This window comes from Anser anser (assembly GCF_964211835.1).
Source record: "Anser anser genome assembly, chromosome: 5".
NCBI lineage: Eukaryota > Metazoa > Chordata > Aves > Anseriformes > Anatidae > Anser > Anser anser.
In genome coordinates, this window is record NC_139725.1 from 62,544,330 (window position 1) to 62,560,093 (window position 15,764).

The following is a 15,764-nucleotide window of genomic DNA, read 5'->3' on the forward strand; positions in this document are numbered from 1 at the left end:
ACAATGCATGAGAGATTGGCAACACACCAAGCTGAAAGGTAACTGAGAACCAGGGTAAACCACTACCATTAGGCTTACCATAAAGCTTGTCTTTGTCTGGGTGGGACAGAGGGAACAATCCTCCAGCCCTGCAGATCTTGAGAGGTGTTTTGGATGGATGGATCCATCACACAGACTAACTTCCACACATCTCAAACCTCCCCCCCTGCAGTCAGTGTCTCTCCTATATCCATCGAGGCTGTATATTGGTATGATAAGTGAGGCACAGAGTGGTACCATATCACACTAACATGCTTACAGCCCTTACTACAGAGAAGTATAGACAAGCACTATATCCAAGACTCAGGTCTCTTGGCAGATGCTTCTATCATTATCAAACCCAGTACTTAATATACTTATGTCATTTTTAATGTGTGCTCGCTGTAAAGCAACACAAACTATGCTCCTCTTTACACTTCATATATATATATGCAATATCTATTTTATTTATTAAAACAACATTATACATTATAGGAGAGCAACCATATATATTTTGTTTTAAACATCTATTAAAATGACATTCTTATAACTAATTTATTAATTATTTATTTTATTAGTGATGTATGTTAGATGTTATTGCTACTGACTGGTAACAAGACAATCATTTAAATTTTCACATTTATTAAGAAGGAAGAAGAAATGCAAAAAAGGCAGCAGCACAAAAATTTACATTCATAAAGAACAATAAATGGACAGACTTTTTGCACTGAAACGACAATATAGGCAATCAGCCTGGTTCACCATTTATATCAATTATAAATTTAAAGATTGACTGGAATATGGAAATCTCTGGTGGCCAAGGGTATTAAAAATATTATGCAGAACTGTCATGCACTGCTTTTAAAAAATAAACTCCAAACCTGTGCGTAATGTTGGAGCAGATAAGCATTTGCAGTCAGGTTGTTGATCCAAAGAGAGTAATTAAAGAAGGTGAGGTCTAAACTTGTCAAAGTCATTTTGCCCTACTTTCCTATTTATAGGTTTCAAAATGGAAAAAGCCTTCAAAAGGATTTGCATCCTAGCTTCCCTCTGTAAAATCCTTCTGCAAGAGATTTGAGAATTAGCTGCTGTGCCTGCAGTATATTAAAATCTTTGACAGCCATCCACTTGGGGAATCCCTAGGAAAAAAAAAAAAAAGAAAGGAAACAACTAAAAAATAACCACCTCACTTTGCTTCAAAAGGTTCACAGTATCACTTGAAAGCGGAGAATAAATCACGGTCCTTCCTAGTTGTCCCTAAGGCTCGCCCACGCTGCGGGGTCCTGCGGGGGGAAGAGGTGCAGGACGTGCCCCCCCCGCGCTCCGTCCAGCTGCTCACCTGCTGCCCAAGGTGTTCCCTGCCCTTCGGCCACCGGTCACAGCAGGGAGGAGAGAGGAGAGGCACTTCTTTCTCTCTCGGCATGGTTTAGTTAAATGAGGGGTAAGAGTAGTTGCCTTTTCACTCTCCGGAGTGCAGCCAATGAACCTGAGCAGGCACCAGGGAAACGCTGTGGGAAAGGTAAAGGGGAGCAGCTTTAAACACCTCTCGTAGAAACTTGCTTGAAAAGACAAATCAAGACAGATACCTGTTTTTTTTTGTTTTTTTTTTTTTTTTTACTTCTAAAGAAACAAATTTGGGGGGTGGGCTGGTGGTGGTGTTTTCTCTACTTTTTCCTGCACCGGTAATTTTTAACCTTCTTTAAATTCAGTAGGAATATGTTGATAGAAGTATTTTACATGTAAAAGGAAACAAGCTTTAATCTTAAAAGCTGAAACACTCTACATTTTTGTTGTTACAGATTTTTAACAAAACCCAGAAGAAATAATATTGGAAAGACAAACAAATAAAGAACAACTGCAATTCTGATGGAAAAAAAAAAAAAGATAAAAAAGAAAGATACAGTGTTAGTGCAAATTGTTCAACTGCTACATACTCAGCTACAAACAAATCTTTTGCACAGACATTTTATACCTGAAATTTTCCACCTACCACAAAAAATAAAGGATTTTCTTTGAGAAGTTCTCTAATATACCAGACCTGTGCTTCTTAAAATTGACAGTTGAGCCCTGCTTTGCCCGGCAACAGTGTGGTTTAATGCCTCCTCTGGCTCAAAGTACATTCTTATATCCCATAGGCAAATGAGGAAACCTTTGGTGGGTAGACAGGTATGTGCTGTCAGGGACACTACATTATCTGACAATATACCATTCCACTTCCACTTATCTTAACTTTCTTGTGCTAAGCCATGAAAAGGCATGGAGTTATCTAAGTCCAACATCATAGCTGTGCAAGCAGATAAGATAAAACGGACAGCTGAAGTGATGAAAAGGAAAATATTTTGGGAAAGTCAAAAAAATGCTAACTCATTTTCTAAACCATTGTGATTATTTGCAAAAGAAAGTTAGCGAATGGTTTTGTTTCTCACTTATTCATTCACTCAAATTTTCAGGCCATCATTAAGAAGTTTAAATATTTCTCATCACAAGGATTAAAGGTGAGCTGATATGGGCATGTATCAAAAAAGAAATTGCTTCTACCTTGGCACTTTACAATCCTGAGGGATGAGCAATGGATGAGGAAATGTGTTTTTTATGCCCACACTGATCTTGCTGAAAGAAACAATGTGGAAAGTGTCATTTAGATAATTAAAAATGAGAACTAGCAAAAACAGAGTCCAAAGACAATCAAAACTTGCCCAGGAGCAAGAAGATAGGCTGGACGCCTCCCTTCTTTTATGCTGTTTCTGATTCCATGGACCAGATTTTTAGCTGTGTAACATAATGCAAGTCCACCCACAGTCAACAGTAAGCTGGTTTCCAACAGCTGAACGTTTAGTCCACAAGCGTTGTGGCATTTTAAACCCTTCCTTTTAATTCTCCCACTTTTCCACTGCTACCACCCTTCCAAGAGAGTATCCATCCCACAAAGCCTTATCTACAAAGGCCTCTCCAGAAGATACAACCCTGCAGCTTCTTGAATACCCTGGGAAGAAAGTCTGATTTATTTCCTTGCTACTGTCAAATAGTCTTGGTTGTTTTTCTCTTCTTTAAATCATAGCCTAAATTATCTGAGAGAGAAAACCGATGTTTTAGAAAAGGAAAACCCACTCCTTACTACATATTGATGTCTCTAATGGAGATAACCTCACACCCAATCTCTCCATTTTCAGTTTTAAGTGAACCTTCAGATGACATCCTTATGTGCTGCTTCTGCGTTGCTCCCACCAACTCCTTACCTGTTTTGCACAGATGCAGAGTCACTGACTTTACAGAGATGTCACATCCCTGAAATCTGGGCACTCAACACAGTATTTTTTACCCCAAACATCAGAGCTATCTTCCCTCATGAGCCTAAGGCTCTGCAAGACGATATAATGACATACCAGTGGTAATTGTTCTGACAAGGACCCTCTGAGCAGTGTCATTGGAGGTGACAGTCCCTGGCAGTCTCCAGCTTAGCAGCAAGGTCACCGGGGAAAGGCAGTTTCCACTAATGCTGTCGGGAAGTGGCCATGCACGGTGCAAGCATAGCCAAATCTTTCTGTCTGTGAGCAGTTCCAGAGTGACCACCATCCTAGGGGGCAAGAAGTTGCAAGAAGTAAAGCAAAGCACCTAAAAATGCCTACGCTTTTCCTCTTCTAATGAAAAAAAAAAACAAACAACAAACAAAACAAAAACACCACACACACACACACATAAAACAACCAAAACACACAAATAAACCCCCCAAAAATCAAAAATAAAAACATGGAGGAAGAAGAAAGGGTTTGCTTCATTTTTAGAAAATAGCCATACTAAAGAAATGGCAAACCCATGGAGCTGGAAGATCTCTGTCAAAGCAAACGGGGCTCAGACAGAGACCTCCCTCTATTTCTAAGGTCTGCCTTTGTCCCCCAGGAGCAGAGTTTTCCACTCCAGACCATCACAGTGAACAGCTGGGGAAGGTCTCCCAGCATCCCAGCGTACTCTCGGGTATCTGAACACAGCTCCCTTGCTCTGAGGAATGCACCTTGCTCCTCCTATTGCAACAGCCCCTATGGGCACCAGTGCCAGAGACATCCCTTTGGAAAGAGGATGCCCTGCAAACTGATATGCAAATAAAAGCCATCAGCAAGGAGACGCAGCAGCCACAGGGCCAGGCTCATTGTGCTCGCAGTAAGTTCAGCACACTGCTGACCCAGCCTTCCCCGGAGGTGCCACTCACCCAACAGGTGATGTTTGACTCACTGGTCGCGAGGTGACAATGTGCCAGAAATAGGAAATTCATATCATTTGTATTCCTTTTCCTCTGCTATTCTACGGGTTGAAAGGGCCACCATTTTAAATTTAATTTACAGGGTATACCGTCTATCTGTTGGAAACACGAGGAAGCAGACCTTGTCCTAGTATTTATCAGACACATGCCGCCCATCTGCTTGAGCTGGGTCGAGGAGGATTTGCTGTTAATCCTTCAGACCCATCTGCAGGGGGTTCAAAATGCTGACCAGAAAGCTAGACAAGATGAGGTTTATTTAATTAAAAAAACTGCTCCGGAGGTTACTGGAAATCACTCTGAAGAAGAAATAGCTTTTGATCATGTCACTTCTAGGGAAGGCGGGAGGGGAAGGGGGGGTGGGGGAGGCAGGCAGAGTTTTGCATCAAAATAAGACTGCGACCATCAGTAAATAAGTAAAATGAGAGATCTGCACCAAACAAACTTGTTCCCGCGAGGAAACATTTCTATCTACCTGTTACATCAAATACAGCAAACGCTAAGCCCCCGCTCCAGCTTGGATGTTTCACCACCACACTGCGGGGCTTGGCCTTTAATCTGGGCCAAGTAAGAAAGGCAGAAATTGGGTTACTCGTGCACGCACACACACACACACACACACACAAGCACACGCACTAATCTGCAGGTTTGTTTGCATGGATCTGGAAATGAGGCAGACACAACCCAGAAAACAACTCCAAAACTGCAGCAGGTTAGCACTTTAAAACTTGGCATTTGTGTTTGCCTGCTCTTTGGAAGGCACACAAAATTCTGGGGAAGACGGCTAACCCGAGCTTTATTACCTGAACGTTTAATTTCAGCTTTTCATATTCATGGCTACCGCCATGCAAGATCCATTTATGTGGAAGTGAGAAACAATAAAATCCCAGCTACGTTTGCCGTGCTGAAAATGGACATCTGTTAATAGCAATATTATTTCTAATGAAACATTATGTACACAACTGGTTTAATGTGGGGCTGCCATTTGGGAGAAGTGGCTTTTCATGGGAATAATCCATGTACTTCCAGCTCCTGATTGTTATTTTATGGCAACATAATGCATGACAACTTTCAGAGTAACTCATAACAGACAATTTGCCCCTACCTCTCCCAGGGCTCTTTGAAAAACTGTGCCTTTTCCTAATCAGATTTCGGTACTGGGGGTTACACAATCATTTTCTTTTCCTTTTCTATTTTTTTTTAACATAAATATCCTTAGAGAAAGCAAAAGGAGAGACAGAAAGAAGGCCAGGGAGAACAGCCAGCAGATAGTGATATTCCTGACAACAGGCTGTGAAAGGGAGGGTCTGGCATTGCGGGTCCTGTACCCAGCACACCAGTGAAATACAGCTCCACCTAGAGACAGGGGGCACCCATCCTGCAGAAATCATGGATTTTGGAAGCCACGGCCAGGAACAATGGGGAGATCTTATTCTCCTGCAGAGTGGCAAGTAAAGATTCACGCTGCTTGGGATCAGATAGCAAGCCTCCTGCTTTGTGGCTGACGATAACCTCTCAGCAAAGTAACTTTATCTGCAGCAAATTATTCCTTAGCTTCCCATTGCAGGATTTGCTTCACCTTATTCTGAAGCAAGTGGTGCTGCCTCCTATCTGATAGAGAGTTAGGGGGATGTCTGCTTTGATTTATTAGAGAAGTTCCCATGGAAAGTGCTCCGGCAAAGTAAGAAAATCTCATCCAGAGATTGCAAAGAGAGAAATTCACTGCATTTCTTTCATGATGACCAGGTTAACCAACTATGCAGAGATTTGAACACACAGATAGAAGGTCTCTGATGTTTAGCAGGCCAGTAAAATACATGTTCTCTCTTCTGGACGTACAGCTTCAAATGATCTGTGGGTCTTTTGTTCCCCTGAGCCTCCCAATCCACATCTTATCACTTTTTACTGAGCAAACTGGGCTTTTCCCCTAGTTGTTTATTCTCAGTGATGTAAATGTGACATTGACCCTTCCTAACTGTCCATTTCATATATTCACAGCCCAAGGCTGTGTGAACGGATCTGACACCCAGCCCTGCCTGTCCTCGCTGCACCAAGGGAAGACATCGCTGCTGCTTTAATTCATCTCACCATTTTTGCTGGCAGTTACGTCACCCATCACAGCACTGGCAGAAAGGAACATGCACCCCTGCTTGCCAGGACAAAACCAGGCAAGCTTTGTATTTAAGGTACTGCTGAACTTTTATTTCTAATATGCTGGACCGAGAGTCAAAGCCGCTCAGGCTGACAACATGTTTCCTTCTGTCATCTCCATCACAGGGAGTGTGTGTGTGTGCAAGCAACTCAAGCCACAGCAGAGCTCACCAGATCCCCTTTAGGGGGCTTCAAATCTCTGTGAGGCCCAAACATCACAAGGCAAAAAACATCACAAGGCAAAAATAAAACTTTTCTTAATGAAAGTATTAAAAAGATAGCAAAGTCCAATTTCTCAGTATAGATACTTCAACTGCACACAGATCCTGTATTTACACATGCAGAGTGGAATTTGCACATGCAATTAAGTTGATTGACATTTTCTCACTGCGTAGATACCTTCATCAGCAAACATTTGTGCAAGCAATCAAGTGAGCTATATATTTAAATACCCACCCTGGCATGCAAGAGGAAATGGTGAGGAAACAGCAAGGACACAACTTAGATGAATTCATCTGAGCACTTGTCAACAAATGTAATGAACAGGAAATCAGAGAAGCAAATGACAAAAGCCATGGGTTCTGGGAAAAGAGCCTAAGAGATGGTGTTAAAAGTGTCTCAGGAACAAGCAAAGATCACCTGATATGTCATTTTTGTCATAATTAGTTGGCAAAGAAAATAGTGAAGTCAAAGTCACAGTGGTGCATCGCAGCACTCCTGTTAACAGAGCAAGGCTATCGATCCCATCACTCATTTATTTAGGAGACAGAATTTTAAACAGGAATGAGGACGTAGTTACCATCAAACCAGCTGTCAGCTGGGTGTCACCCTAGGCAATTAGCATGCTCCTAATGGGCTACAAATTTTAAGCCCAAATTCTGTCCTCAGATGCTTGCATTCAGCTCACACTGACTTTGCAAAGTACATGGTTTAGAGCACAGAAACAAGAGAAGATCTGCAGGTTGATACTGCAGAGGCTTTAGACAAACAGTCTTGGCTGGGAGGAAAAGGAGAAGGAGAGGAGATCTACCATGGATGCTGCTAACAGAGCAGAAAGCACAAAAAACCTTCCTTGCCAGACTAAGTAAGGCTGCAAATGTGCTGTCTTCTCCCAAGACAGCACTGGAGATGGACTGTAAGTACATTTGTAAGCACTACAGGTAGTTAGCTATTAATATTTCTGGGGCTGATCCTTGGCAGGTGTAAGCCATCCAAATTCCACTGATTTCCTGGTTTCATACCAGCTGTGGCTCCATCCTTGTGTTATTATTAAAAACAGTAAGTCTCCTCTTTGGTCCAAATTTAGTTCTATCTATGCCACTGTGGCTGGATTAGCTCCACTGAAATGAACGGAGAAAAGTCTAAGCTCACATGTTGGAAACGAACGTGGCTGCAACATTTGTTCAAGTAGAAAAGAAACACCTTCATACACTTGTGTGCAAACGTATTTCTTGCATATTACACTGACTGAACATTTTCCCTTAGAAAAAAGGGAAAACAAACTACTTTCCCTTCAGGAAGTGACATTTTGTGCAAAACAAGATTTCCCACACAGGGAAGAAATGTTTCCCAGAAACGTTCCAAAGAGAAAACCGATGGTTCTTGTTTTGTTCTACATCTGCTTGAGCCAGCACACTGCGCTCTGGGAGACTTGCGATTCCTCCAAGCAACTCAGCTGCTGGAAGAAATAAGGGCACATTATGGTAGAAACAGTTCAGGCAGTGGTGGGTTTGTCTGGGATCACAGGAAGCAAAGCTACAGCTCCCGTGAGCATGGGGCTGTTCAGGCAGACGTGAATGATGACCTGATTCAAGCAAAACTCTTTCATTTTAGCTCAAAATGTCAACATGAAATGCTCTGACATTTGCAAATCAATTCTTTTTAAGGAACTATGTGTTCCAATTTGAGATGAAAACAAATATGAAAATACCAGAATTTCCCATGGGACAGAAATCCGGTTTTTCAACGAACAGTAAGAGATCTCTATTGAGAGGTCACTTCTTTATTACAAAGCCATTGCTTTCTACGTCTGTGCCTGAACTAAAATAAAAGATGGTCAGGGACAAAACGCTATTCTCAAACATAGATGCCCAACTGTATTCCACCACGCACACAGCTGGCTCCTCTGTCACACTGGTCATGGAAGCACACAGTTGAGTACTCCAGAACAGAGGCAGGGAGTGAGATAATATTAGAACTGAAGAAGAAAGAAGTGACTTTTCAAAGTCCATCCCATACACACACTCAAAGCAGGGCTAACTTCAAGTTTTGGATCAGGTACCTCAAGGACTTATCCATCCAGTGTTGTACATCTGCAATTATGGAGCTCGCACAACCTTCCCGATCCCCTGTTCCAGCGTACCCTCATGTGGAGAAGTTTTTCTTAATACCTAACTGGAATTTTCTATGACACAATTTGTGACTGTTTCCTCTTGTCCTTTACCTCCAAGAATAATCTGGCTCTGTCTTCTGTATAATGATTAATTCATTGAAGCCAGCTTGTAGATCTCCCTTCAGCTTTCCCTCCCTCTGGCTGGACAAACCCAGCACTCCCAGTCTCTCTGTGCGCATCCTGTGCTGCAGGCTCCTGGTCACCTTGATGGCCTCAGCTGGACTCACTCCAGTTGGTGTCCTTCTGGTACTGGAGAGCCTGAAGCCGTCCACAGAATTACATATTTAATCAGTGAGTGGGATGGATGACAAGGAGTTTGGTGCTTGAACTCAATCCTCGCACCTCCTTCACTTAGCAGCACAGTCTGCCTAATGGCTTTAATGGCATTTTCTAACTCTTAGCAGTGACAACACTCCCACCACACCTCAACTCTCCGGGCTTCAAAACGAACCAGGGCAATTTGTACCAGGTTTGGATGACGCTGGCTCACTTTGGCTGACTCCTGGGCACTTCTGTTACCATTTTCATTCAATCAGATGAAGCCATGATTGCAAATCACTTCCCGGCCTATTTCAAGAGGCAAAACATGCGATAACACAACAAATGTTCCTGGGGAGAACAACCCACTTATGGAATTTATAGACAGGTGATAGCATGTAGAGCTGTGGATTGTGTTTGTGTAGGGGGCAAATACCAATGTATGTGCAGAACAAAATGGAAAAGTTAACATTCAGGAAGAGCAGCATGTAATTCTCTGCACCAAAGCACATGCTAGTCATGCTACAAAGCTGTCTGCAAGGAAAGTGCTAAATGTATTTTCAAGCAGCTTTTCACTGGTGAGGGCTGGAAAGGAAAGAGAGAGGCCAGCCTTCTACAAACCTTCACCCAGTGCTCCGTGGAGAAACAGTGACATCAGGAAAACCAACCACAAACCACCAGAAAGTGCCCCACACATGCTGCGTGAATAAATGCCACTCCTTAGGACTGCCTTCTCTTGAGACCTTGATCATGAGTCTGGGCACTAACTGCTTTTCCCCACCCCACAAACCTTCCCTTATAAAAGACACCCTGTGCTGGGATACCTGCTTTGTTGGTTGCAATTAACAGTGTGATTCCACGGGATGCTCCATCTTTCTTGCCAGAGGATGAGCTTGTTTTCTGTGCCTTGTTACTAGGGGGTCGCATCTGGCCAAGGCATGGGCTTTGCTTCCCAGACTCCTGATACCTGTGCAATTTAAATTTGTGCAATTTAGCTGTGGAGGAGACCCCCAAATCCTCAGAACATGAAGCTCATTCATCCTGTAGTCTCATCTTATCTTCTGTTCCAAAATATTTAGCCTTTACATTTCAGCCACACAACCAGGACACCAATGATTAAACCCAAATTTCTCCATTGTCACAGTTATACATCTCCTGCCTCTAACCTCTTTAAATAGAGTTGATTAATATTCAGACTTTGCAATCCCTTGATTAAACCAGACACCCAAAAGGAAGGCACTAGTAGAGACCAGTTGCCAAACTGGAAACTCCAGGTCAAAAACAAAGAAAGAGGAAAGAAAAACAACAACAAAAAAACCCACCACCAACCAGCTCTTTCATCTGCTTCCTATGAAGTCTCAGCTGTGCCTGTGTCACTGTGCAGAAGGCAATAAGAGACGATGGCGACAGATGGGGAGCTGAGGACACAATTCACCCAGCCTTCAAGAAAGCTTACGGTCCCGTACTATACATTAATCCACAAGGTCAGTAATGGGGAGGGGGGGAGACACTAACTGTGTAAGCAGATAAAGCATTAAGATGGAGGTAGCAGACAAAGCAGGCACGTCTGTACTGTTTAGCGTGGATGGGGGAATCTGGAGGAATGTCACAGGGGGCATTTCAGCTGCAGGGCCCTTTGCCAAAGGCACGGCCAAAGGGGAAGAAAAGAGCAGAAGGAAATAAATGGTGCAGGAGACACTCATCCAAGTGACAGTCAGTGCTGAACAGGGAGTAAATTAATCCTGGATGACACCGACAGACTAGGATTAAGTAGCTCACCCATGTCATTAGGTTGCATGCACGTATAGATGAGCTAACAAAGATAGGGACAATGCTTACCCCAAATAATTGAGGACACAACAACAACAAAAAAAAAGGGTCAGGAGAAGGCTACAAAACTAGTACATCAGGAAGCTTCCAGAGAAGGTTTTCAAGTTAGCCCTTTCCTCAGTCACTCCCTTGCTAAAATATCTATTCCCATTCTGATCACCTCTCCTCTCACCTACTTGACTTCCCTTTTTCTAGCTTCTCTCCTTCTCCTCCAGCCTGTCCAAATGCCAGTTCCTTTGATTTACCACACGTTGTCCTGCTCCCCAATCACTGCACTACCTGCAAGCCTTCTGCACAATCTTGTAAAGCTCCATTTCTTTCATAAAAACTATCACTGTGGTGCTTCTGATGAGAGGCAACTTGCCAAGAAATCTTAACTCAATCACTAGCCATCATGAGTCCAGAGCAGATATAACCAACGCACATCACTTTCTAAATGGTTAAAGCTTTTAGGATACTCTCACCGAGCTGAGGCTGCTAAACAGTGGGCTCTGGTTGTCTCTTGCCTGCCCCACCGACTTCACGTATGACTGGATGCATCACCTTGGTTCTGCAGTTTAGTTCCTCCTGCCCTTTGCCAAACTCTAATTTACTTCCCCCGAAATCTGCCCAGGTAGTTCCTCTTGCATTGAAGCTGTGAAGCACATAGAGCACAGCCTCCAGGTATGGCTTCAGGGCTGGTTTAAAACAATCTGTGAGCGCACTGCTGTCAATAAAGGACAGGGCTGCATTTTTCCTCCTTGCCCTTCATATTGGTTGATATGCTCAGAAATCAATTATTCACAGGGTTGAGCTACAATTCATTGCAGAGCTGCGAGGACTCTGGAGGAGTGGGCACAAGGGAAGAGGCAGACACGCACATTTGGGGATGGAAGCAGCAAGTGGCTTCAGACTCACCTCTGAGCTCTCCTGTAGTACTGGGAATAAGAGAGCAGGACCCTGCATAGTGCTGCTCCATCCATAGACTTGAGGGACATCGTACTTTGAGCTTCTTACAGCGCTTGCCTGGTCAGGGTCCTCAGCGCTCTCTCCCAGCAAACATTCACTCCCGTACACTGGATAACGAAAGCTAAGATTGGTAATGTTCACATTAGTGTGAAAGTGGTTTAAATGACGTGTTTGGTAAATTAAAAGAGGATCAATCTCACTCAGAGCTAGCAATGAGATAAGACTTAACTACACATATCACCCAAGTGGGAAAGAGAAAAGTGCTGTTTACCCTCTAAGGCCCCTGCTAAAGGCATCTCTGCCCAGACCAGGAACATTCACCAAAGATGTGTAGATACCCTTTTGTTTCAGTTTTCCTTCCTCAAGACTGTTGCAATTAGCATTTCTTAATGCAGCTCAGCTGAAACTGCCACTAATGCAATCCGAAGTTGCTAACTGCAATGTCATTGTGCACCATAACGAATGTTTGCTTAAAGATCAATAGGTGAGGCCAGTGTTAATTGTTAAATTAAACATAAACATTGTCAAAACACATCTATCATTATTCTTCCACCTGATGACATGAACCTGGAGATGCCTTGGTGACCTTATATTCGGGCTCTGTGACCTTCAGGTGCTTTGCATCAGATTATCTTCACCTTCTGCAAACTTTGTGTTTTAACTGATCATTTTAGAATACAAAAGATTGCAAAACTTGTGCAGGCTCAGGAGGGTTTTCTCTGAAAAACAGTCTCTGAGGGGGTGAAAACCTCTATAGGGTACTTAGGAACATCTGTAGCGTACAGGGAAATTTGGAGTTAAATATGTCTCAATCTAGCTGCAGCCTTTTGTGGTAACATCCATTTCTACCCTGCTTAGATTAGCTGCTGGACTTACCAGCAGAATACAGTATTTCAGGAGTCAATTTTCAGATGCTTTGCCAACTGGTGGGCTTCAGTTCCTGCTAACCAGTCGCAGGAAGAGTTACAGATCTGAGGATGGGCACTAAGCATGACGCAGGAAGCTGGTACCGATGAACATTAAAAATATCGGGTTAGAGTCCAGCACAAGCACTACTGCTCTCAGTGACCAAGTGTGTAGTTACACTGGATTTAGCAGTGAACAAGATCTCATTCCTACCCCTCTCCACCTGCCCCTGTGCTGCTGTAGCCAGGTAATCAGAGTTTGCCAAAGGTGCAGAGAGCCTAACATAACAATTGTACCATGCATTATCTTCTATATGTCTTAGGATGTTAACATCACTGTTGAATTTGAAGGGCCATCCTAAGTCACCATGTCTGGTTCTTTACATCACGGAGAGTAAAACTGCACAGATTTCATCCATTTATCAAACAACACCTTAAAACCATTGAGTTTTTTGTCCCTGTTACACTGGTGGGGTCTGTTGCAGAGCCCCTTCCTCTGACAGTAAAAAGCTTCCTTCTAACTTCCAGCCTTGATTTATTCAGAGCCAGTTCCTGCCTATTTGTTCTTGTGCCAGCATTTCAGCTTATATAGCTCTTATCCCTCCCTAGTGTTTACCCCCCTGATGCATTTCTGGAGAGCAGGCCTATCTCTCCTCAGCCTTCATGTTATTAGGCTGAACAAGCCCTGCTCTTTCAGCCTTCTTTCATAAAATAGGTTCTCCATTTCCATCGTCACCCCAGTAACCCTGCCATTCTTAAACATGGGTAACCACAACTGTCCCACTCAGGTTTTCCTTGGTGTCTCATACAACAATATTAACACTACCGTAGTTGTACAATAAAATGCATAAACTCTAGGAGTGTGGTTTTTCTGTTCACAGCCAGGCTGCAGAGTGGTCCATCTTCCTTCCCAAAGCATTTAATGCTCCCAATGCTTTCACTACGTCTGTCTTCCAAGCTGAGGAGACCGTCCCTTAGGGTAGCAACTTCTGTTATTGGGTCCCATGTGCACTGACTTCGTACTTCACAATACCCAAATTCTCTAAGTTGATCTGAATCAACAGCGCTCCCAAATTTTCTATCAGCAGTGTGCTTCATTAGCTCAAGCAGCTCCAAAACCACTTTCCACTTTCCCTTTTCTCCTTCCCAAGACATCTGCATCCGTGCCTCTTACACCACTCTTTCCCCACAACAGAACACAGGTTTTAATCCTCGTCTTCTCCGTCACAAATTCCCTGTACAGCACAATATATTCAATGCTTAAGAGGAGCTCAGCTAGACTGGGGCATCACACTGGCCTTGATTTCTGTTCAGTGAAAGCTCTCCAAGGAACCTGGCACAGTCTATCATTCACAAACCCATCTTGTATTTATCCCACTTCTCCTGTGCCTTTATGTGTTCAGTTATTTCAAAAGCTGTTCTTAAAGCGTTGCTCAGTACTGAGATATGGCCAGGAGTTTCCCTAATCACTTTTCAACAGCTGCTCCATCCTTTATTACAGGTACTGTGCTTACTACTCTTCAGTCAAACGCTCGGGGCAGAGTACTCAGGCTCTGAATGGTTTATTTAGTATCTTTGCTATGGGGACAGTGATCTCATGTGTCATGTCTCTCTTTGGGCCTGATCTAATCCTTACGGACCTGAACACATGAAGCAGTTTGAGTTCTGCATTGCATGTGACCCTCCCCGGTTCCATTCACCTATTCCCTTTAGCCATCTTCATCCTTAAGGACAGCTGAGACAGCGTCCCTTCAATGTCTGGATGACACACACTACCCCCTAACCCATGCTTATTGCATTCTTTCTCTTTCCATTCATATGGCTAGTGATCTTTTTATTGTTTCTTTTCATTACTTTACAAGATCCTCTCAGTTTCACATCCTAACTTTAGACATTCCTCTCCTAACCTTCAAGACATGGCTTCTTTACCTGATCTATCCTTTCTTCCATTCCCTGTATACTCCATTTTACTCCAGATACCCTGGGTTTCAAGGCTACTATTTATTTGCTGAGGTCTAAAACTCTTCCTGACAGTTTTTTTCTGTTGAGCAACACAAATCCCAGATAACTTCTACACCTTGTTTAAAGGAAATCTCCATCATTTTACATCTCCAAACCTTTGAGCTGTCCTGCCCTCCTAATTTTACCTGCTTCAGACAACGACACGAGATACTGCTGGCCGTTTCTGGGGACTCCCTCTTTGCCCTTCTTACAGGAGGCCTGACACCATTAATTCCATGTATTACACTAGTGTTACTACCTCCACCCTTCACAGTTACTCAATTATAGGCAAGATGAATCCTGAATGGCTGCACACACAGACTGTCTTCACAGCTCTAGGTAGCTTTGCAGTAAGAGGGAACGTGAGAAGCGTCACCTATCTGGGCTCTGATATATAGACCTGCTTTTTGTAGTTATCAACTGATGCTAGGCAACACCTCAAGCACCAGCTGCAATTCTGAACCTAGGTTAGCAGGTAACAACTCTTCTGCACCATGATCATCCCACAGATCAAATTCTCTGCCTGCGTGATTGAAGCTACATGTCTCTCTTCAAGTTTGCACTGGCATGACTGAACTGTTATCGGTGTTACACAGAAATGAGTTGCCTTCTGATGGGATTCTTGAGTGGAGCATTGCGTAAAACCCTGCAGTTTTAATTTGCTGGAAGGAAGAATACCACTTTGATATTCATCCTCACTTCTGTCAAACAAGATACGTGCTCTGATCTGCCATGACTGCAATTTCATAACTTCAGAAATACACAGTCACACAGCAGTGAGGACGTGTTTTTGCTAAAGTCAACAAACCTAACATGATAGTGTTTTAGGCTTCCTGTTATTTTTCACTGTGCTGTTAAAGCAGTTTGGTCCTCGCCTAATAAACACATTTATTCATGTTACACAGATTTGAGATTTGATAATTACGTAAAGAAGCATGGAAGTCTCAAGCATAACAGGATCCACAATGAAAAAGTAATAATAAAGAAACACTGAAAATTTCATCAAGAT

General features: G+C 43.1%; 1 long non-coding RNA gene across 4 annotated transcripts; it reads right to left on the reverse strand.

Annotated features, from left to right (window-relative positions):
* Positions 1-610: 610 nt before the first annotated feature.
* LOC310900836 lies at positions 611-12,197 on the reverse strand. 4 transcript variants are annotated; one of them, XR_014585411.1, is made up of 6 exons: positions 12,121-12,197; positions 11,799-11,956; positions 9,896-10,038; positions 3,402-3,592; positions 1,358-1,526; positions 611-1,157 (listed from the first exon to the last, which is right to left on the reverse strand). It is a non-coding gene; the product is annotated as an uncharacterized lncRNA (long non-coding RNA). The 4 variants fall into 4 exon arrangements; XR_014585412.1 differs by having other exon boundaries at positions 611-1,526; XR_014585413.1 differs by lacking the exons at positions 611-1,157; positions 1,358-1,526; positions 3,402-3,592 and adding an exon at positions 7,029-9,380.
* Between the last annotated feature and the right edge of the window lie 3,567 nt (positions 12,198-15,764).